At 38.9% G+C, this 25,217-nt stretch overlaps 1 long non-coding RNA gene across 1 annotated transcript; it reads right to left on the bottom strand.

Moving 5' to 3' along the window:
• Positions 1 to 10,042: 10,042 nt before the first annotated feature.
• LOC137246665 (uncharacterized) lies at positions 10,043 to 11,097 on the bottom strand. The gene is made up of 2 exons (XR_010951634.1): positions 10,746 to 11,097; positions 10,043 to 10,678 (listed from the first exon to the last, which is right to left on the bottom strand). It is a non-coding gene; the product is annotated as an uncharacterized lncRNA (long non-coding RNA).
• Positions 11,098 to 25,217: the final 14,120 nt, after the last annotated feature.

Raw genomic sequence — 25,217 nt, 5'->3', positions numbered from 1 at the left:
GTTTTTGTGTGTAAAATTGTTATTTAGTTGCAAATCCTAATAAAATTATTTAAGTTGTGCTTTTTTCAAAGATTAATATGCAAAAAAACAATAAATATGAGCTCAATTATATTTGCTTTTCATTTTTCGCAATTAAACACAACCGATATTCGAATGAGCTGGGTTTTGTTTACTTGTGTTTTTGTGTGTAAAATTGTTATTTAGTTGCAAATCCTAATAAAATTATTTAAGTTGTGCTTTTTTCAAAGAGACAGCGAAACGACGGCGCTTAATAGACCAGACCTGTGTAAGCGTATAAAGCATTAAATAAATATATATATCAGTAAAAAGATAAGGTCACTATGCTAAGTTTGACGTTTTGATGCTTGTGAAAATCCGCTGCGAAATTATCCGTTAAATAAGCTATAATTGCTTTAACTCAAACAACTTGTGAACATTTTGTATCTTCCATGAAATCAGTAATTCTTCTTCCGATATACATTTTTATTTATTTATTTATTTAAAGTCCACGCAAACACAAAGCGGTCGACTAATTATTGTAATAGACAGATATATATGTACAATACAGAGCCATTCTTAAAATTAAAAAATTCAAAAAAGGTACATAGAAAATTTGTCTGTTATAAACATTTGACATCGCATTGTATAAGAAAAAATAAAATTAAAATATCAGGCTAAACATAAGAGTATAGCAGTATGTAAAGCAGCAAACGAACATTCAAAGCCAATGCAGTTATACAAATCATTGTACCGCGAGCACCAATGGCGCAGGGGACTGTTTCTAGCAAAATTTTGCCGGCAGAGAGGTAAATGAAAAGGCACAAAATGTCTGGACGCCCTAGCAGGAACCGCAAAATTTAGTTGACTGATTAGGTAAGGGGAGTCAATCACACCAATGATGAGCTTGTGAATGAACATAACGCCAAGTAATACTCTACGATTCTCTAGAGATGGCAAATTAATTAGAAGAAGTCTATTCCTGTATGGTGGAAGATGAGTACTTGATTCCCAGTTGAGACCTCGTAATGCAAAAATTAAAAACCGTCTCTGGACCGACTCAATCCGATCAACATGGATTTGATAGATCGGAGACCAGACACATGAACAGTACTCGAGAATAGGACGTACCAGCGAGGTATAAAGGATCTTTGTGAAATAAGGGTCATCAAACTCTTTAGCCCAACGTTTGATAAAACCTAATACACCAGTTGCTTTGTTTATAGCGGTTGAAATATGTGTGGTAAAACTTAATTTCGGATCAAAAATACTTCCTAGATCAGTTACAATAGATATCCGCTCCAAGGGGTCGCCGTTAAGTGTATAAGATGATAGGACCGGCTTCACACGATGAAAAGTCATTTGCTTACATTTAGAGTAATTCAAAAAAAGTAAATTTGCAGTACACCAGCTTTGAAATAAGTCAAGATCGGCCTGAAGCTGATTAAAACAGAACAAGTTCGAAGGCAGATATGTGTAACAAAGTTTTACATCATCTGCATACATAAAAACTCAATTTTTTCCTTGCAGGATTGTGGCTCATTATCATTTAAACAAAAGTTGCACTTTCAATGGTGTTGAATATAATTGATAGATATATACCTCCAACATCCATACCTTCAATTTTGAAGCAAAGAAATATACTTATTTACTTTCAAACGAGCACTTAATTACATCTCTCTTTAATAACCATATATTTTGGACAATTTTAATTAACAAATTGTGATACTTTATTACCGGGGACGATTGCTAAAACACGACCAAAACCGTCGGGGAAGGTATTAATAGACGCGTTTTGGCCTCACTTCCAATAATTCGAATACTTTTTCTCTTCGGACTATTGACAACAGGACAAAACGCGTCTATTCATTTTTCTTTCCGCTTTTTTGGACGGGTTATTGCAGTCGACTTCGGTTTCAAACTGTTTTTCGCGGAGAACTTTTGAACGGGTAGAAAAACTTAACTCACGTGTTTGTATTCTTAATACTGAAATAACTACGCGTCCTCAGATACCCCAATTGAAGACTTTTTTATAATTTTCTGAAGGACCCATATGGGTGCACTTAAAATTTCCTACTAAATTCGTTCAAAAAAATTTACCATCACAGCAACCCATATCTGATATTCCGATCCCTTTTTTGCTTCCCTGTGTCGCTTTCGACGAAGCAACCCCGGTAATTTTGACACTTCGTGCAGTGTCAAAACTCATGTTCCACGCAGGTTCCACTGGGTTCCACGCTAGTTTGACACTGACCGAAGTGTCAAACTGCCGTGTGTTAGAAAGGGAAAGAAATTGTTTCCCTCTCATACATATCATACTTGTAAACCTGTACAATGGCTGCGACCTATCACAAATTGTCATCAATATCCTCTAACGGGAGTCCAAGGAAAGTTGCTGTTTCAACAGGGGTGGACCGTAATGAAAGGGATGTTAGAGGCGTTGGTTCCACATTAGAATTAAAAAGATGGTTGGTGTCATGTGGGGACACATTCTAAGCGGGGCATAGATTTTGTATGTCGGGGTTGATTCTGGATAGGTAAGAGTTTAACCTGCTACAGTATCCAGAACGAAGTTGAGCGAGAGTGACACGCGTTTCACTGGGGAGTATGCGTTCCTCTTCCACAGGTTTTAAGTACTTTTCTTTGAGTACTGGATTCACCGGGCAATTCCTGACATAAAGGTCCGACGCCTGTTTGTGGAGTTCACCAAGGTCCTGCTTGTGTTTTTTTGCTTCATACGGCTGGGTTCTCAGGTGCCGTATTTCCTCAAAATGCTTACGGAGATGACTTATTAAGCCTCTAGGCGGTGTTGTCTCATCAACTAGATGTCTGTTTGGATGCCCAGGTTTCTGGGTATTCAACAGGAACTGTTTGGTTAGCATCTCATTTCTCTCCCTGATGGGGAGTGTTCTCGCCTCATTATATAGATGGTGTTCTGGGGACATAAGAAGACAGACCGTGGCGATTCTGAGAGCAGTATTTTGGCATGCCTGTAGCTTCTTCCAGTGGGTAATTTTTATGCTTGACGACCATATGGGTGAAGATTTAGTCGGTGGTAATGCCAGGTTTCGCGAGGCGAAGAAACTGGAGAGATCAGGGAGGTAGACGTTTATTCTGTTGCAGAGCTCATCGATCTGTGGGCCTGGGCCTGTGGCCATTATTGTGCAGTCATCAGCGTATGAAACGATAGTGACTCCTTCTGGTGGTGAAAGTAGCTTGGATATGTAGAAGTTAAACAAAAGTGGGGATAGGACACCACCCTAAGGCATCCCTTGTTTAATTCTTCTTGGTTTTGATGTTTCGTTTCTGAATTGCACGGATGCCTGCCGACCACCCAGATAATTTGTGGTCCACCTTTTAAGACATGGGGAAGGGTAGACCCTTCCAGGTCTTGCAGTTACGTGCCATGGTTGACCGTATCAAAAGCTCTTGATAGGTCTAGCGCTACGAGTACTGTTCTATGGGGGTTTTGATTTAAACCGCAATTTATCTGGGTGCTGATGGCGTTTAGCGCGGTGGTGGTGCTATGGAGTTTTCTGAAGCCATGCTGATGACAGGCTAGCTGCATATTTGCTTGGAAGTAGGGGAGCAAAATGGCTTCAAGCGTCTTTGCTACCGGCGATAGGAGAGATATCGGGCGATACGACTCTCCTATGTTAGCTGGTTTCCCAGGCTTTAGTAGCGGGACCACCTTGGCCATTTTCCATTTTTCGGGTATGACAAAGGTGGAGGGACAAAGGTTGAAGACATGTGCTAATTATTTGAAACCCTCTTTCCCTAGGCTTTGAAGCATCGGCATGGCTATGCCGTCTGGGCCCACTGCTTTGGAATGTTTAGCGTGACCAATGGCATCTTCAACCTCTCTGGCGGTGATGGTAATTGGTGACGCGCTGAATTTATGTTTATGTGCGTGTCTGTTGGCCCTCCGTCTATCTTTGTCCACCGTAGGATGCATTACATATCGACGGCAGAAAGCGCTCGCGCATTTTTTCGAATCCGACAGCACTTTATCGCCGAAGGCGATGGAAACTTTGTCATTGGGCTTAGACGAATTCGATAGGGACTTTACGGTGGACCAAAGTTTACCCACACCGGCAGAGAGGTTACAACCTCATAGGTGCTCCTCCCATTTCGCCCGCTTGTGTTCATCCACAAGCAATCTGATGCGTTGGTTTATATCCCTTATTAGGGGGTCGATTGGGGCGAGCTGTCGTATAAGGTCACGTTCTCTCGCTAAATTTGCGGCCTTCGCCGGGAAGTGGGCCGAATTTCGGGAATTTTCCCGGCAGGAATGAAACGTGCCGAGGCGGATTCAATGACCTTGCGGAAAGCACGCTCCCCTTGGCGGGCATCAGTCGGGATAGGGAGGGCAGCAAAGAGGTTGTCTGTAAAAGATTTGTATTCGTCCCACTTTCCTTTTCTAAAGTTTATGAATTTGCGGTTTTCTGTAACGATGAAGTCGGTGGTATGCTCGAACGAAATAAGTATAGGTGGTCAGATGCCAATGTTACCATCGGCTGCCAGTTGACGCAGTTTACGAGTTCTGCGCTCACGATTGAGATATCCGGCGAATTGTGACAGCTTCTTACCATACGTGTGGGGGCGTCTCCGTTTATTGTGCAGAACGTCGTTTCTTCTATTTGATCCGCCAACATCTCACCCCTACTCTCCGCCCTCAAGTTTGAATGTCATAGATCGTGATGGGCATTAAAGTCGCCCAAGATAATGCGATTGTTGCCAGTGAGTAAGGCGCTAATATTAGGGCGGTATCAACTGGGGCAACAGGTGGCAGGAGGGATGTAGATGTTGATTATTTCTAGGTTTGCATCGCCTGACCGGAAAGATAGGCTTTGACGTTCTAAGACATTGTCCCTACGGTCAATGCCAGGTTCAAATATATGATAATGCACAGAGTGGTGTATGATAAACGCGAGGCCGCCTCCATTTCCGCTCATGCGATCTCTTTGGACATTATACCCAGAGCAGGTTTGCAGTGCAGATCTTGCTGTGAGTTTAGTCTCTTGAATCGCAGCAATGCGGATGTTGTGCCGGTTCATGAAATCGGCTATCTCCGTGATCATCCCAGTTAGTCCATTACAGTTTAACTGCAGAATTCTGAAGTGCATAGGGGAGACGTCGCCACTCTGGGAGTAAGTGACGGGTGACAACGCCTGGGTTGGGGAAGGCCAGGACGCAACCGTTGTTGTGGCCCTGTAACTGGGCGTCCTGGGGCAAGCATTGGGGTACCCGGTAGATTGGGGTTTGCGACCTGGCAACATGGCACAATAAAACCCGTCGGGGGGTTGCCGTCGCGGAGACCAGAACATCTAGGAAAGTGGCACCACCCAAGGCAGGAGCTGCATTGGGCGGATGTCGCAAACATATATATTCTGTGCTGGCAAACGGTGCAAACGGGGTTAGGGACTAAGAGTATGTTTCCCTGATCTACACGATTGCTGCCGGAAAAGAGGGGGGGGGGGGGGCGAGAAGACGGGGGCAGGGGCTGATGCTCAGCATTGCTACCGACTTTGCTATGGAGATAGTAGTTATGAGTGGTAGCAGCTGTTTGAGTTGTTGGCGCCGCGGGGCGCGAGCAGCAGCGGGTACTAGTTGTGGCTTGCTTAGCAGCTGGGCTGCTGGAAGTTAGTGGGACGTGGGACGTGAACAGCAAGGAGCCACAAAAGATTTATAAAAGTTACGTGGACGTCGGGTTTTGGGATCCAGCCCAGAACAACCTGTCCGATGCAACCATCCCTTACACGAGACACACTGAACAGAGTATGAACGCTTCCCAAGGCAGTCGGTTCTATGTACCGGAGCGACTCGGGATTTTTCCCGACCAAGGACTGTCATTTCAGTGTGACCCCATTTAATTTGTTTCGCCCCTCCCACAAATTGTCATCCTCCCAGCAGCTCCTTGCAGCAGGACTGCTACATATTCTCTTACTCCGGGAAGGTATCGAACCCAATCCGGGTCCGTCTCCTGACCCCGGTCCTGAGAAATGGTTTTGCTGCATTTGCCAGAAAAGAATCTTTTTAGGACGGTCATACTCTGTTCAGTGTGTCTCGTGCAAGGGATGGTTGCATCGGACAGGTTGTTCTGGGCCGCTGCTGCTCGCGCCCCACGGCGCCAACAACTCTAACAGCTGATACCACTCATAACTACTACCTTCGTAGTAGAGCTGGTAGCAATGCTGAGCATCAGCCCCTGCCCCCGTCTTCTTCTCCCCCCCTCTTTTCTGGCAGCAATCGTGCAGGTCAGGGAAACAGACTCTTGGTCCCTACCTCCGTTTGCACCGTCTGCCAGCACAGAATATATAGGTTTGCGACATCCGCTCAATGCAGTTCCTGCCTTGGGTGGTGCCACTTTCCTAGATGTTCTGGTTTCCGCACCGGCAACCCCTCGACGGGTTTCATCGCGCCATGTTGCCAGGTCGCAAACCCAAATCATCCGGGTACCCCAATGCTTGCCCAAGGGCGCCCAGTCCCAAGGCCACAACAGCAATTGCGTCCTGGCCTTCCACAACCTAGGCGTAGTCACCCGTCACTTACCCCTAGAGTGGCGGCGTCACCCCTCATGAACTTCAGAATTCTGCAGTTAAACTGTAATGGACTAACTGGGAAGATTACGGAGATAGTCGATTTCATGAAGCGGCACAACATCCGCATTGCTGCGATTCAAGAGACTAAACTCACAGCAAGATCTGCATTGCAGACCTGCTCTGGGTATAATGTCCACAGGAAAGACCGCGAGAGCGGAAATGGAGGCGGCCTCGCGTTTATTATACACCACTCTGTGCAATATTATATATTTGATCCTGGCATCGACCGCAGGGACAATGTCTTAGAACGTCAAGGCCTATCTGTCCGGTCAGGCGATGCAAATCTAGAAATCATCAACATCTACATCCCTCCTATCACCTGTTGTCCCAGTGGATACCGCCCTAATATCGAGGCCTTACTCACTGGCAACAATCGCATTATCTTAGGCGATTTCAATGCCCATCACGACCTATGGCATTCAAACTTGCGGGCGGACAGTAGGGGTGAGATGTTGGCGGATCAAATAGAAGAAACGACGTTCTGCACAATAAACGGAGACGCCCCCACACGTATGGTAGGAAGCTGTCATAGCTCGCCAGACATCTCAATCGTGAGCGCAGAACTCGTAAACTGCGTCAACTGGCAGCCGATGGTAACATTGGTATCCGACCACCTGCCCATACTTATTTCGTTCGAGCTTACCGCCGACTTCATCGTCACCGAAAAACGCACTTTCATAAACTTCAAAAAAGGAAAGTGGGAAGAAAATAAATCTGCAACAGACAGCAGCTTTGCTGCCCTCCCTATCTCGACTGATGCCCGCCAAGGGGAGTGTGCCTTCCGTAAGGTCATTGAATCCGCCTCGGCACATTTCATTCCCGCCGGGAGAATTCCCGAAATCCGGCCCCACTTCCCGGCGGAGGCCGCGAGCTTAGCGAGGGAACGCAACCTTATAAGACAGCTTGATCCAGGCGACCCCCAAATAAGGGATATAAACCAACGCATCAGATTGCTTGTGGACGAACACAAGCGGGCGAAATGGGAAGAGCACCTAAGGGGTTGTAACCTCTCTACCGGTGTAGGTAAACTTTGGTCCACCGTAAAGTCCCTATCGAATCCGACTAAGCACAAAGACAAAGTTTCCATCGCCCTTGGCGATAAGGTGCTGTCGGATGCGAAAAAATGCGCGAGCGCTTTCTGCCGACAATATATAATGCATCCTACGGTCGACAAAGATAGACGGAGAGCCAATAGACACGCACATAAACACAAATTCAGCGCGTCACCAATCACCATCACCGCTAGAGAGGTTGAGGACGCCATTGGTCGCGCTAAACCATCCAAAGCAGTGGGCCCAGACGGCATAGCCATGCCGATGCTTAAAAGCCTAGGGAAAGAGGGTTTCAAATATTTAGCGCATGTCTTCAACCTGTCTCTTTCCACCTTTGTCATACCCGAGAAATGGAAAATGGCCAAGGTGGTCCCGCTACTAAAGCCTGGGAAACCAGCTAACGTAGGTGAGTCATATCGTCCGATATCTCTCCTATCGCCACTGGCAAAGACGCTTGAAGCCATTTTGCTCCCTTATTTTCAAGCACATTTGCAGCTAGCCCCTCATCAGCATGGCTTTAGAAAACTCCATAGCACTACCTCCGCGCTAAATGTCATTGGCACCCAAATAAATTGCGGTTTGAATCAATACCCCCACCATAGAACAGTACTCGTAGCGCTAGACCTATCAAAAGCCTTTGATACGGTCAACCATGGCTCGTTACTGCAAGACCTGGAAGGGTCTACCCTTCCCCCATGTCTTAAAAGGTGGACCGCTAATTATCTGGGTGGTCGGCAGGCATCGGTGCAATTCAGAAACGAAACATCAAAACCAAGGAGAATTAAACAAGGGGTGCCACAGGGTGGTGTCCTATCCCCAATTTTGTTTAATTTCTACATATCTAAGCTACCTTCACCACCGGAAGGAGTCACAATCGTTTCCTACGCCGATGACTGCACAATAAAGACCACAGGTCCAGGCCCAGAGATCGATGAGCTATGCAATAAAATAAACGGCTATCTCCCTGATCTCTCCAGTTTTTGCGCCTTGCGAAACCTGGCATTGTCACCGACAAAATCTTCCGCGACCTTATTTACAACATGGACGCCCCAAATGTCGACCATATTGAACATCCACGTCGATGGCACTACGCTACCGACTGTCCTACACCCCAAAATCTTGGGTGTGACGTTTGATCAGGATCTACATTTTGGTGCGCACGCAACCGCAATTGTTCCGAGAATTCAGAGCCGTAATAAAATCCTCAAATCCCTTGCTGGCAGTACCTGGGGAAAAGATAAAGAAACGCTCATGACCACATACAAAGCAATTAGCCAGCCGATTACGTGCTACGCGTCACCCATATGGTCGCCAAGCCTAAAAACTACCCACTGGAAGAAACTACAGGCCTGCCAAAATACTGCTCTCAGAATCGCCACGGGCTGTCTTCTTATGTCCCCAGAACACCATCTGCATAATGAGGCGAGAATACTCCCCATCAGGGAGAGAAATGAGATGCTGACCAAACAGTTTCTGTTGAATACCCAGAAACATGGGCATCCCAACAGACATCTGATTGACGAACCAGCACCGCCTAGGGGCCTAAGGAGTCATCTCCGTAAGCATTTTGAGGAAATACGGCACCTGAGAACCCAGCCGTATGAAGCGAAAAAACACAAGCAGGTCCTTGGTGAACTCCATAGACAGGCGTCGGACCTTTATGTCGGGAATTGCCCGGTGAATCCAGCACTTGAAGAAAAATATCCAGAACTCGCGGAAGAGGAACGCATACTCCCCAGGGAAACGCGTGTCACTCTTGCTCAACTTCGTTCTGGATACTGTAACATGTTAAACTCTTACCTATCCAGAATCAACCCCGACATACAAAATGTATGCCCCGCTTGCAATGTGTCCCCACATGACACCAACCATCTCTTTAATTGTAATGTGGAACCAACGCCTCTAACACCCCTTTCCTTATGGTCCACCCCTGTTGAAACGGCAAGTTTCCTTGGACTCCCGTTAGAGGATATTGATGACAATTTGTGATCGGTCGCGGCTATTAGGTGGGGTGAGCATTGCTACAACAACAACAGAGTATGACCGTCCTAAAGATTCTTTTCCGGCAGATGCAGCAAAATCATTTCTCAGGACCGAGTTCAGGAGACGGACCCGGATTGGATTCGATACCTTCCGTAGCAAGAGAATATGGAGCAGTCTCGCTGCAAGGAGCTGCTGGGAGGACGGCAATTTGTGGGAGGGACGCAACAAATTAAATGGGGTTATACTGAAATGACAGTCCTTGGTCGGAAAAAATCCCAAGTCGCTCCGGTACATAGAACCGACTGCCTTGGGAAGCGCCACTCGTGTTTCTCGCCAATGGATCAGTTTTCAACAATATTTTAAATGAAAATTATTTAAATTTAAAAAACAAAAATAGTTCTCAAACTATGCCATTTGGAATTTCGCTACATTTTATTGAACACAGTTGTATGTATATGAAAATTATTTACATACATTAAATAAAAAAAGATGATGAAAAGTAAATATATTGCGAGAAAGTAAACAGAGTTTCAGTAAGAAAATAACCTAACATCTATATGATTGCTCGTACTCGCCCAGGCGGTCATATATCTCCCTTTCACGTGGGCTTATGAAACGTAAAATTTTAGAAGTAAAGGACACAATTTCCTGCGTTAACTTATCAACGGCTTGAAGTAAGCGTTCATTTGTGTCACTTCTTTCATTTTGGATCCGGAGGATGTCATCCATTTTGTTAGAGACACTTTTCTCCCACTCAGTGTCCAACTCGATAAACTTTGTAAGCCTCTCATTTGTTGTGTCGGCTTTAACGTGATTTTGAACCATCGAGCATTCGAGGCAGGAGCGCCTAGAAGTTGAAGGTATTTCTCTTCAAGGCCAACGGATGTTCTGGAAACACCTTCAACACTTTTGTCATACCGCAAATACGCGTTATGGTTTCCTCCACAGGATTTGTTTACTAAATGACCCTCCACCAGTGGCGCCTTCCTCAAATTTGTTGTGTGCCAACTTTCTCTTTACCTCATTTTTCCAATCTGCCCATATCTAAAATTATAAGAAAAAATAAATAGATGTTGGTCTTCTACTAACACAAATGTGCACCATTAGTTACTTTTTTCGAACAATTCACATTCCACTAATCGGTGCTACAGGGAATTCACAAGTGTATTATCCCTTTTTGTGAATCCTCTGGCGATATCCGTGTACTTCTCCATAAATTCCATAAGTATTTCAATTTTAACTGTTTTTATGCTTTCCCTGAATAAAATATTTTTAGTGTTAAATATCAACTGAATTTTTCACGAAATATGATCAATATTCCTCCATTTCGCAAAATTTTACAGATTTGGAATTACAAACAAAATATGATGAGTATTCCTGCATTTTGCAAAATTTTACAAATTGGAATTACAATCAAATGAAAACGTTAGCATTTACTTCGTTTTGTTTCCGATAACAAAAACAGTAAACTCGGTTTCCGCGACATCTGAAATCGATAAAAAAAAAATTGCGCTACACCTAATGAAAAAAGTTGACAGATTGAAAACCGATACCGAGAATATCGGATTCTACGACAGAGCCAGTGTTACCAGAACCTTTTCAGAAAAAAGGCTACATTAACAAAAATAGAAAGCTAAAAAAGGCTGAATACAAATTTTTAAGGCTAAGAAAAAAGCTAAAAGTTTAAGGCAACTTTCTATGCGTTTTATTAATTTTTTTTTATAAAGGACATAACAGAATAAAAAATTTAAATTAATTTTTACTTCAATTTCATAAAAAATAAGAAAAATAATTAGCAGATGTTATCTGTGTTTTAATTTAAAAGGGATACATGATAAATAAAACTCCACTATATTCTATAAGTTTTCGTAATATGTTTGAGGTAAATGGTTTTTTATTTTCAAAATAAGAACGCCGATAAAACTATTTTCAATAAGGAAATCATTTGTTTGGCATTTTAAACGACTAATGGAAGATGTTAACCTACATTCCACACAGACTCAGAACCTCTTTTTCAAGTTTTTGGTAAGACGGCCCATACATGACACGAAAGTCATGCGCAAATATAAAACGACGGAATTGGCGCAAATGATAATTTTGACATACACGGCTCAAAAGCACTGCGCAATATTCATTTTTAAAGTAGCGCAACAAATGAAACATGTGTTTTAATTGTATAAAAAGGCACTAATTGTATAAAAAATCAATATTTACTTTCCACAGTGCTGGTAATTCACGGTATAAGTCGAAAAACTCGCACCAGAAGCATTCATTTTCCATTGTATTTATAAAATATATATTTTAATTGCAAGACCAACTCAACTCATTGCAGCACTGCGCAATATTCATTTTTCAACTAGCGCAACAAATGAAACATGTGTTCTAATTGCATAAAAATTATTATGTATTATTGAATTTGTGTGAATTCCTGTTACAAGCTAGAGATGGTCCTTACGCCTTCGATATTAACATTTTTAAGCAATAATTTCTGATGTTATATTATCAGGAACCACAGGTAAACTGTGTAAGATTCGCCACACACGAAGAAAAAAGCATGTGTAATATTTGCAGACATGCGTAAATATCAAAATCGTTTTGATTTTAGCGCAGTTCTCTGCGCAAATAGCGCAACCAGTGCACACACAGGGCAAATACTTGTGCAAATTGGTAATTGGCACAAGGATACTTGAGCCGTGTTATTGGCGTATAAGTGTTTTACACCAACTCCAAACAATATCTGGCAAATGAATTTTTGGAGCGACTATTTTCATGACACTTTCTGGACTGGCCGAACCACTGGCGATGGGTGACCGCCGATTAAATAGTTTTGAATAAAGGAATTTGAAGTCAGATGGTGTCTTATTATAAGTCCAAGCAATTTTATATGTGCAATAAAAGTTATAATAAAGTTATACTATGTTACACAAGTTTTTATTCAACCTCGTTCGTTTCTTTTAATAAGGAAGTAAGCCTTGTGTTTACTGGTCCATAAGCGTTATAATAAAGTTTTTATAGTCTACCTTATGGCTTATAATAGTTCCTAACGTAAGTTTTACTTTATGTGAGCTAAAAGGCTTATACTGTTTTCACACAGAAACTTAATGATCTCATTTCACCTGCTAATGAAATCGTAAATTTTTTGCTTTCACACAGAAGTAACTGCTCGATTAGTATGAAGGATGAGACAGACAATCATGGCGGAACGACACAAGGTGGGAGCATGGTGACATACCTACAAACAAAAAAAATTCCATGTACTTGTAAATTCGATGGACAAATGTCATAATCGTACTGCGCCGGTAGTTGATGTATCAAATCAAATAAAAAAGGTTATAATCAGCTGTTCGATGCAGCCACCTTGTATCGTTCCGCCATGCAGACAATGACATTTGCTTTGAAAACTAAGAAACGGAAGCGGAACGCTGCCAACAGAGTTGCATTGTGCTTTTGACTTCATTAGGCATTCGATTAGCTACTAATGAAATAATAATATATTCGAATTTTGTAGGGAAGATTGAGCTCAATAAGCGTCTTAATGTAGAAAATTGCCTTTATTATTCAATAAGCCGTCTGTGTGAAATTAGTATTACTGTAGCATTATGCGTCATACCCACCTATGTAATACACTTGCGGCATTACGCATCATGAACTTCTATGCCAAATACATTTTAGTAATAATCATATTACAATATTATACAACATAAATTATTGAACTAACCCAGCGGCTAGCTAACATCAATATAATGCCGACGAAACCCTTGTCCGTTCACAGCTAATAAATTCTGCTTATTATACCATCGCCCTTTAACATACATTTTTTCGTTGAAGAGTCCTTCATCTAAGTTAACACGAGTAAGACTCGATTTAGAAGAGTAAGATTTCGAAGTCGAGTACATAGCTGGAAAAGAAAATCACGTCGCGGACGCATTGTATCGCATTAACATAACAAATTTAAGAGAAATGTCAGTGGAAGCATGCAAAATAATGAAAGTCACAACTAGATCAACAGCTAAAAATATAAAAAATAATGCTAAAATTCAAGAAAGTCACACTGAGAACCCCAAATATATGAAGCGCTAAATAAATTTGAAGTAAAAAGACATGTCAGGCTCGTTTCCAATCCCCCGAAATTATATTTCAAAAAGGGAAAGAAAATTTGTAGCACTATAAATACACGCAACCTAATTGCAGATGATAAAATTGACTTAGCACAATTCTTTATCAGGCTCGAAAAAGAAGCCGCCAATTTAGGACTTTAAAAGATACAGTTGTCCTTAGGGGACAAATTGTTTAAAAGTAATTATACTCGAGTAGGAAAATTTATTGAATTAGGAAATAGGGTTCTCAAAAAATTAACAATTGCACTAACCCCAGAGGTTGTGTACGTGACTAGTCCCGGGAAAATTAGAGAAATTCTGCAGAAATATCATGACGATCCTATTAGTGGTGGCCACCCAGGAATAAATCGCATGATAAAGAAAATCAAACAAAACTATTGCTGGAAAAATATGCGGGGTGACATAAAGAAATACGTAAATAAGTGCATCCACTGCAAGAAGAATAAAACAAATAAGCATATAAAAGAGCCAATGATAATAACGGAGACACCTCCGAGAGCTTTCGATATAGTACAGATAAATCCGGTCGGCCCATTGCCAAGGTCAATAAACGGAAACGAATACGCAGTTACCACTATATGCGATCTCACAAAATACTTGGTAACAATCCCAGTCCCGAGCAAACATTCGTTAACAGTTGCTAAAGCTATATTCGAGCATTTCATTTTGATTTATGGTCCCATGAAAACAATCCTAACAGATATGGGATCCGAATACAAAAATAAATTATTCGAAGGGCTGTGCAAATTGCTAAAAGTTGAGCACAAAACTCAACACCATACCATCATCAAACTTTGGGCACTGTAGAGCGTAGTCATAGAACGTTTAATGAATATGTACGTTCATACATATCCAGTGACAAAGATGATTGGGATGAATACCTAAAATATTTCGCGTACTGTTACAACACGACCCCATCGACCGTACACAACTATTCCTCTTACGAGCTTATATTTGCGAAAGAAGCTAAGGAAAAACAAAAAGTCACTTACGACAAAAGTAGCACCAGTAAGGAAATAAAATTAGGAGATTTAGTATTAGTAAGAGAAGAAGCTAGCCATAAGCTAGATAATAAGTACAAAGGAAACTATAAAGTAAAAAGTATAGACAAAAATAATAATTATACGTTAATACCTAATACTATAGGAAATAGAGATAGTACAAACAAAATAAAAGAAATAATAGTCCATAAGAATAGACTTAAACCCATTTAAAATATCTTTTTAAAACAAACAATCATTCAAATTTACCCGATTAATTAATAAAAGCAATTGAAAACAAATCTTTTTTTTTCTGCTTCATACTTCCATATAAATATTAGAAAATAATTTAAAAAAAAAACGGATTTTAGATGGGTCGACACATTTAAAATCCGGCTATAAAATATATACAATAAATACAATAAGTAAAATAAGTAAAATAATCATTAAACTTAAAATTTTGAAAAAAAGGGATATGCATAAAATGTAAACAATAAAAATATCAAGGTCAGCAAATACAAAGCAAAGCAAACAACATCTTTCACTACAATATCAAGTTACAGTAAAATATCAAAATCATTGAAAATACAACAAAGAGTCTTATACAATTGTTCACAAAATAATTATATAACCCTCTTTTTCGAAGGCGGATGGTGTAGCATTATGCGTCATACCCACCTATGTAATACACTTGCGGCATTACGCATCATGAACTTCTATGCCAAATACATTTTAGTAATAATCATATTACAATATTATACAACATAAATTATTGAACTAACCCAGCGGTTAGGTAACATAAATGGAATGCCGAATATGAAACTCTTGTCCGTTCACAGCTAATAAACTCTGCTTATTATTTACATACAACCAATAATGGGAATTAACCAAATACTCAAATTGATCTGCTGACTTTGCAAGCATGCATACAAACCTACATGTATGCATATCATTAACCAAATTACTCGCATTGACCTGCTGACGTTGCAAGCAGGCATACAAATCTATATATATGCAAGCATGCATACAAATCTACATGTATACAAAGCATGTATACAAACCTACATGTATGCATACCCCATTACCAATGTACATATTTTTAGTTTATTAGTATTAAGATAATTATGAATGTATAGGTTAAGTAAATAACTATAAAAGGGAAAGAATTTATTTAATAAAGAGAATTAATGTTTGACTACCAAACCTTTCACATCTTTTATTCCAAACCAAACATTTCATTACACACAACGGTATCTTTCAAATAAATATTATGTCTGTTGACATATGTAAGTACAGAAAACAAGGAGTTATCCCATTTGTTTGGATGCCATGTGCAACGGATCGAGTCTATCGTTTTACGCAGCATATATGCATCATTGCATAACTCTTTTGGCCACATGTGGATTTAGAAACCCAGTTAAATGTTTCTTAAATCAAAAAATTCAGTCAGTCATAGAATCGAGTGGCAAACACACGGAACGAATGTGATATTAGGTTGAAGTTACCATTATATTTAAAACATTCCTCAATCGTAAAATATGTGTTCAGTACTGCCATCGCCTGTGATTCTGTCATTTTACTTGGCGATTTTAATTTGCCATGTGTGACGTGGAGTCTTATAATACTAGTCCCTACTTCTTCTCGCGCTATCTTCTACGATTTCCTGAATGACTTATCTGCTGCTGGACTTTTCAAGTGAACAACATTCAAAATAAATTTGGCAGAGCTGCAAAAGTGTGCAATCTTTTGAAATTTTAAATCATTGATTTAAGAATGCTCTTTCTTCATTCTTTCATTCCTTGTTAAGGAATGTGGCTTAAAAGTCAACCCATTCTTCATTCAGTAGTGGGAAAAAAAGAATGCACTCTTGATCTCTTCGAAGAAAGAATGAAGTAATTGAATGAAACACAAAAATTTTTCAACACAGAATAAACATTCAAATGAATGCAGTCTTTGCTGAGTGTGCACACACTTTTCTAGTACCAATCAATTATGAAAAATGTCGTACAAGCCAAAACCCGCTCAAATATCACATGGTTGTTTTTAATTAAAGCCACTTCAAAAAATCAACACAAAAGTTTAGCTATGGACAGTGATGACCAGTTTTTTCGTTTTTTAAATGGTAATAAAGCACAAAGAAGTTAATTGAAAAATCATTTTTATTAAAAGTATTCTAAAAATTTAATAATAAAAAAAGTAAATGACAAATATTTCAACATCCCTGTTCCGAAAATTGTCATCATTCTAAATAAGTGTTGCCAATGTGCCATATAAAAGGTACTTGCATGTAAAAGTACTAACCTACATTTGAACGTCCTCAATTGGTGTTTTAACAATTGAAGAAAAAGCAATTCATTATAAAAAGTCTTAGTACAAGTTCCTTCATGTATTCTTCTTAGCGGTATATGGTCAAATATTGTATCTCTATACTGGTCCGTGGGTTTGCAAAATGCAATAGTAATATCCGATTTTTCTCTATGTATTTAAAACTTGTAAAATATAAAATTGGCTCCAAAGTGCCACTGGTTTTTGGGACAGAATGATACCAACTTCAGATGAAAGATTCAGGTTAACCCCTTTCCTGGTCAACGCGTGCCTTACATGTGGATCACCACAAAAATTATCTTTTTAAAAACTAAACATAAACATCTATTGGCACAGAAATTTCCTTGGATTTCTGTAGATAATTCCCTCAGTGGACGTGTCGACTGTGCATGACGAAGTACTGGTAACGTAAATAGAGACACCAAAAACCTATTTAAAAGTTTTCAAGTTTGAAAACTGGAAACAAATTTTTATGGAAAATTGTTCATTTATTACATTTCTTGTGCGTTTCTTGGCGGGTCGGATTAAAACGATTACATCGGTATGGGAAATTACGACAGCGAATCAGCGGAAGTTAATTTTGAAGAGTTCTTCGAAATTGTCGGGGATTCTGTGTTTGAACAGAGCCGTGATATGATACATGAAGCGAACGATGAAAACAATACAACAACTGAAGGAGGCATTGAAAAAGAAATGGACGAAACCTCAGTTTTCTCGGAGACAATACTTGCTGCAAAATATGATATTGGTGGAAACGAAATCCTGTTCACTAAATATTTTGAAATTTTGAAAAAGGTTCGTATGCACGTGACAAATTTTTTTTTTTTGGGAGTTTAGGGGTTATTTATGTCGCTCGCCCTGAGGGAACAATTTATCAAGAGCCTGATGGTAAATGAAATTGTCGCAACTAGTTCCTTAAACAATAGACCACAATTTTTCGATTTTGGAAACAGAAGTAATTAAAATTTTAGTTTAATCATATATCACATTATATATTTTAAGGTTTTCCCCAAAATCATAGATGAAGCTGTTGTATCCGAAAGTTTGATAATCAATAAAGCCGAAAATGAATATTCCAATTATATTGCAGATCCCAGCACTAATAAAGGAATGCTTTATAAGTATCCAGAGCTGAAAAAGTGCTATATGAAATTTAATACTCCTTTGCCCTCATCAGCATCAGTAGAGAGATTGTTTTCAGCAGCAACTATATTGAATGCGCCTCGCCGTGGATCTCTTTCTGACAAAAATTTTGAAAAGCTTCTCTTAATGAAAGTTAGTTCTTTTTAATATGCTTTTGCTGTTGATATATTCTAAACTTTGTTAATTTTTTATGAGCGTTATAACAACTTTAATGTTATATCTACATTTACCTCAAATTGCAATTACATTTGATTACCACATGAAATATTTGATGACGTGTTTAAATTTCGGGCGTTTTTCTCTTTTTTATCATAATTAAATGGTTTTCATTGTGATACCTCAATCAACATTTACAAAATTGAGTATCTGGTATACAAATACATATTTTGCTTAGTACAGGAACCATCGTCTCGCCACAATGGCACATCGTACATGAACTCTCAAAAATACACACATGTCATGGAAACGAACATGATGGGACGCTAGACGGAACATACGCCGTTTCGATTAAAAAATTACATATTTCATCACATAGATTTATAACCTTTTAAAGAAAGCATTCCTTTAACATACCTGTATAGTTACTGAAGTACAAAAATATCAACTCTGATATAAGAAAATAAGTACTGAATGGTAAAAAAGTGTGCATTCATTTCAAGTTTACATTCAATAAAGAGTGGGAATGGCTCCTACATTCACACTCTATATTGAATTATATTTTACCATTCACACTTTAGATTTGAGTTAAAGTATATTGAGCCATTCAGGAATGGGAATTTATAATATGCAACCAAAAAATCACAAATTTTTAAAAGAATGCTGAGAGAATGCACACTCAATTGATTCAATCTTTCTACAGCTCTGAAATTTGGTAAATGCTTGGATTAAATTTTTGCAGACGATGCATCAAATTCTTTTGTAAATGGATGCGATCTCTTTGCCCTGCCTGAGGATGTATATCATCCAACTTTTGCGATATTTATGGAATCTCACAATCTTTCTGAGCTTAACTCCAACGTAGTGCGAAAGACCTCTCACCGATTTCTGTTTAGAAAAGCTAACTAATCTAAATTAATACTCGAAGTGTCCAAAATAAATTGGCCTGAGTACGATGGCGATATTGATGAGAGTATATCTCATTTTAATAATGCATTATACGGAATATTCCAAAAATGCATGCCTATGTCCGAAACCACATCAATAGCATCGTCGGCTTCGAGAACTAAAGAACTCAAACGCCTGAAAAATCAAAAGATCTGGATCAATGACTGCCTATGCCGCCTACTCAATTTTACGTTACAAGTATAACACGTCAAATGGAAGTTGTTACAAGAATTATATCTCTAATATGTCTATACACATTAGTCGTAAGAAGGCGTTTTACGTGTACCTACACATTAGTCTTAAGTATGAATTCATCAGCCTTACAGCTGGAGACATTGGTGCTTTATCGGTAACCGTATCGGTAACCTTATAACAGCTGATTCGACCAATCTTATGAGAATCAATGCAAACGATTATTGGTGCCGCTAAGGTCGTAACCGTATTGTAGCCAACCAATTGGGTTTTGGTTTACCGTCGTAACGATAAACAGCTGATTACGTTAGGGATACGGATACAGCGATACGACATACGGCACCAATGACTCCAGCTTAAGTATGAATTCATGTAAATCAGCACATTAGCCTTAAAGGTACGCGCACATTACGTTGCGCGACACGTAGCGGCAACGGCGCCTCACAGAGCGACATATTTTGGCAATTCACATTAAGCGGCAATCGAGCGACACATTGCGGCAAAAGTTTGTGTTTACTTTTGTTTGCAAAATGGACGACACAGTTTTTGTAGCTGTAATTATTTCATTTTTGTGCGAAGAAGAGGAAAGGAAAAGAAAAAGGTCGTGGCTATGGGTCCAAGACATCTCATCCTCAAGATATATGGGGTTTAAATCAAGCTGTTGCCACGAGTGGACGTGTTTTTGCAGTGTGTGTGGGGTGCGCGCATTTGAATATTTCAACTCGTTAACTACTCGAAATTTACTTATATAATTTTTAAATTTTTTGCAAATAAATAAATTAAGTATGAACTGCCAAGTTTGCGAAGAAAAAGTTGACCGCTCGGATGCCGGAAAAATAACCTGTGGCGAATGTAAATCTATTTTCCATTGTGTGTGCGTAAATTTAACAACATCCGACGCTGATTATATGAAAACTAACAACGTGAAATATAGATGTAATGGATGCAGCACCGCTCGGCGCAAGTCCATGCTTGTACAGACGCTGGCAGTGGACGCTACTTCCAAGCCGCCCTCTCCCTCTATAAGTGATAAGTTGGATGTTAACTAGGAGTCAACAGGTACAGTGCAAGAGCAACAACAATATTCAAACGCAAACAATACAGTCGACATGCACAAAAAAATTAGAAACCAAAAGAATTCAGAAATGCCTACTCCTTCGGGTCAGCAACCTTGCGGTAATTCAGTTAGCAACAATAAAACAATTACTCTTCAACTATTATATGAAGAGCTTGTAGCTCTGAGAAGTGTAAACACCGAGATGCTTAACACACTAAGTTTGCTCACAGAGGAAAATAGAACATTAAAAAAAAGGTAAATAACTTAAAAAGCAAGTTGTATTGGAGAGAGCAGAGAGAGTGTGGTAATGCTGTAGAAATTACTGGCATTCCACAACAAAACTGCAGCAATGCAGAAGCTTGCGTGCAAAAAATTATCGTTGATGCTCTGGGAGTCTCAATTTCACCAACTGATATTGATCACTGTGTAGTGAAAAGCATAACAAACAAAAATGACTCATCGCGCAATCGTGATATTATATGCGTGCAGTTCTCTTCTAATGAGATCAAGAAAAGAGCAATGGCAGCTAGAAAAACCAAAGCACGTAAGCTGACTTCGGGCCTCTTCGACCATTCTACAAACAACAGAATATATATAAATCATGCTCTCACACGTTATACTCGAGCTCTGTTTACTGCTGCGTATAAGATAAAGAAAGAGAAACGCTACAAATTCTTATGGATAAGGAAATCTAGGTTTCTGTTAAAAAAAAAAGCTGAAAATGAGAGGGTTTTCAACATCAGAACATTCGATGACTTAAAGTTAGTTGCTGATTAGCTACTTTGTAGATCTTTTATTTTATTTTTAAATCTTTACTCTTAAGAGTCGTATCTAATGTTCGATGACGTTCTGATAAATGATAACCCAATCATCGCTAATAAAAATATTCAGCATAGCTCGACCTCAGCAGGTAATAACGATTTATTATTTATCCATCAGAATATACGCAGCCTTAGGCAAAACTTTGACGTATTTGTTAGTTATCTAGATGCTTTGAGTGTCCAACCAGACGTAATTTTTCTAAGTGAAATCTGGATTTATTCGTATGAAATAGGTGATTATAGTATCCCCCATTATAGGTTATATGCGAATGCAAATGATAACTACAATGCAGGAGGTGTTGGAGCATTTGTACGCGAAAATTATGATTGTACTTCAGTAAGTATTAGCTTAAATAGTGCTGATTTATTAAAACTTACGTTAAACCTTAAAGACGAACAATTTGTCCTATTGGGAGTATATAGGATTCAGTCTGTACCTACTTCTGCTTTTCTTGACGAATATTCACCTATCGTCAGCAATGAAAAAGCTAGCAATTTTTTTGTTTTAGGCGATTTTAATTTAGACCTTCTACATCATTGCATACTAACTGATGACTATTTGGCATTAATGGCTGAAAATGGTTTAACATCATATATTAATGAACCAACACGAATAAACTCAGGTACTTGAATTGATCACGTTTTTTGTCGCTTTAACGCTTCTCAGTGCAGAGACTGTTCTAGTTTTAATATGGACTTACAAGTGACCGATCACACGATGACCGGTTTACAGATAAAAAGAATTGCGTTAAGCAAACCAAATCTTAAGGGTACTCGTAAATCCCGAACTAAAGTTAACTTTACCAAGTTGAACTTAAAGCCAAAGAGGATAAATACAATAAGAGCCGTCACTCGTTATTTTTTTGGTATTTACTCGATGTATACTGAGAGGTAGTCGCCTACTTTTTTTTTGGGCGAGATGTTTATAAATGTCTTCTATACATTTTCGTGGGGTATTTTTGTTTATTTTTCGACTGTATTTAATTAATTTATTTAATTCTCTTTCCAAAAATCACAGTTGCACAAGGGGCCTACACGGCATGGATAAATTCGAGACAATTAAAAATGTCCCTCTCAGAAAACATTCGGCATCAATTTTTTGAATTTCCAGCGAGATAATCGCCACAAAATAACGAGTGACGGCTCTTATTGAATTCATCCTCTTTGTTAAAGCTACGTTTTGAAAGTTGGGCTACCGTATACGCTGAAAATGATATATCGCTAGCTTATGACGTTTTCATAAAAACGTTAAAGGCTCATATTAACAGTTGCACTTATAATTTAAGCCTTTCAAAGAAAAATATTAGACTTAAACCTTGGATCACTCGGGATCTGTTAAATAAAATAAAGCTTAAAAATATATTAAGGAAAAGGTGTGCTAAGCGTCCCGGTAATGCAAGGCTTCGGTGCCGATACAATAAAATTAGTAAACAGACCAACAAGGAAATAAATTCGATACGCGATAACTTTTTTCGTAAAAAACTTGAATCAGTACTTGGCAACTCAAGAATGGGGGGGAATGGGGAGTGGTCAACACTATTCTAAATAAAAACTGCATTAAGGGTGATGAGCCAATTGTATTGCGTACTGAAAATCAGCTAATTTCAGACACTGTAGAAGTAGCTGACAAATTTAACCAACACTTTACCACGATTCGTAATCTAAGTTCACGCAGCTGTGATTGTCAGTCTCCTCCCTCGTATAGTTGTGCTCAAAATAGCTTCTTTTTTAAAACCATTTCAAGCTTTGAAATTACTAAAATTATTAGCACACTGCAAAACTCGAGTTCGTGTGGTGAGGATGGTATTTCAAATATACTACTCAAGAGAATATCTCTTAATATAGTTGATATATTGAAATACTTATTCAATGCCAGTATTACTCAAGGGATTTTTCCTGTTATCCTTAAAAGCGCTGTTGAAAGGATTAAAGTAATATGGGTTCCAAGTCATATTGGAATTACATTCAATGAGAAAGCAGACATTGCAGCTAAAACTGCAGCAACGATCGGAAAAATAATTAATGTAGATCTGACGACTTATGAGGCTGAAATTAGGATTAAAAGCTCAATATGGAATAAGTGGAATTTAGAATTTAAAGGAAGAAGCCAGACAAAAGGTAAATATTTTGCAGAAATTATGGATGAAGTAGTGAGGGTTCCTTGGTTCAAAAACAAAAAATGTAACTTAGAATGCAGAGAAATTTAAATTATAAATAGGCTTTTGTTAGGTCACACATACTGTCCTTATTATCTAAGTAAATTTAATGTAGAATTTTCAGGTGTTTGCTCACAATGCAATGTAAGTGAGACTGCGGACCATATTATATTTCACTGCCCAAAATACAGCCGGAAAAGAGTCAGCTACAAAATATTCAGTAAATATGGTGAATTAAAAGACTTACTAAAAATAAAGAATTTGTCAGAATATGAGGAACTTATTGGGTTTCTAGATGAAACTCTCCTCATAGAAAACTTGTGATGCAGCAATTTTCCACAATAAAAATGTACAAAAAAAAATAAGCATGATTAAAATATATCGAATGATAGATCCGATTAAAGGTAAATTGAATTAGTTTCAATGAAGTTTTTACACTTTTTGATTTAATTGTTAAAAGTTTTTCTCAATAATTCCTCGTTTGAGGCATTTCTTAACAAGTTGAAACACTGAATTCTCATTTTTTTTTTTTAAAAACGAAAAAAAAAGAAAAAAAATAATACTAATATAAAATGATCTGGCAACAACACAAATAATCGCATGACAACCTGGCTGTTTGAGAGGTTTAAACAATTGGCCATTTCACTCCGCATCAAGGAGTATCAAAATCAAAAAAAAAAAGTGTGTTGATCAATGATGGTTTTAGCTCAAGAAGTTACATAATTTTTATATTTATCATTTTCTTATTTTGATTGGCTTTCATTTACTTACTTGTTAACTGCCCTTTGCGTTGCAATATTACTCAGGCCATGTTTCGTTAACTCCTATTTGCTCGCTCCCGAAAATAGTGTTGTTGTTGTTGTTGTTGCAGTGCCGAAAATATTCTTCTAAGGCAATTGAGTTGGGTATAATTTCCGAAAAGTTTCCAAACCGTCGTTCCTAACTAAAAAGCTGCAATTATACAATAAACAACCCCACGTCTAATTTATAAATGTCAAAATTTGAGGTTCTTTTTTGCGTGCCAACGAATTTTAGGAAATCACTTTCGAACTACAATAAAAGAAATTTTCATTATATACCGTTCACATAAGTTTTTCTATAATTGTTGATTTTTAAAATTGGAAGGTTGTCAGAGGAAATCCACAAATCACACACAGAAAAACAGATGATCAAAGGAACCAAAATCAAGTAAGTTTTAATGCGATATGGGAAAAGCCATTTTCTGGGAAATCTAACATCATTTTCCCATATCGCTACACACCCATTCATTCATTTTCATTACTGGTGCTACAAAATCTGCATCGTTCAATCTGTTGTAGGATTTGCTTTAATATAACTTGAATTAATATAAAACTATTATTTACAGGATATCGAAAATGTGTACCCATTATCGCCAGAGGTTATTTCGCGTCAGGCAACAATCAATATTGGCAGGATTGGACACGGTAAGTCCACTGTTGTGAAAGCTATTTCTGGAGTTCAAACGAAAAGCCATTTTTTATGTAATGCCACGACAGCAGCAGCAACAACCTATCTGCCAATGCCACAACAGTCGGGCTATCCATCACAACCTGGTCCATCTGGTTGCCCTCCACAACCTCAACGTCAGGCTATCTATAACAACCAAGTGCACCAGGTGGTTAAATGATGCCACCAACACAACCTGAACAGGCGCCACGGCCCAGTC

This window comes from Eurosta solidaginis, chromosome 3 (assembly GCF_040869045.1).
Source record: "Eurosta solidaginis isolate ZX-2024a chromosome 3, ASM4086904v1, whole genome shotgun sequence".
Taxonomy (NCBI): Eukaryota; Metazoa; Arthropoda; class Insecta; order Diptera; family Tephritidae; genus Eurosta; species Eurosta solidaginis.
This window is presented reverse-complemented; position numbering and strand designations above follow the sequence as displayed.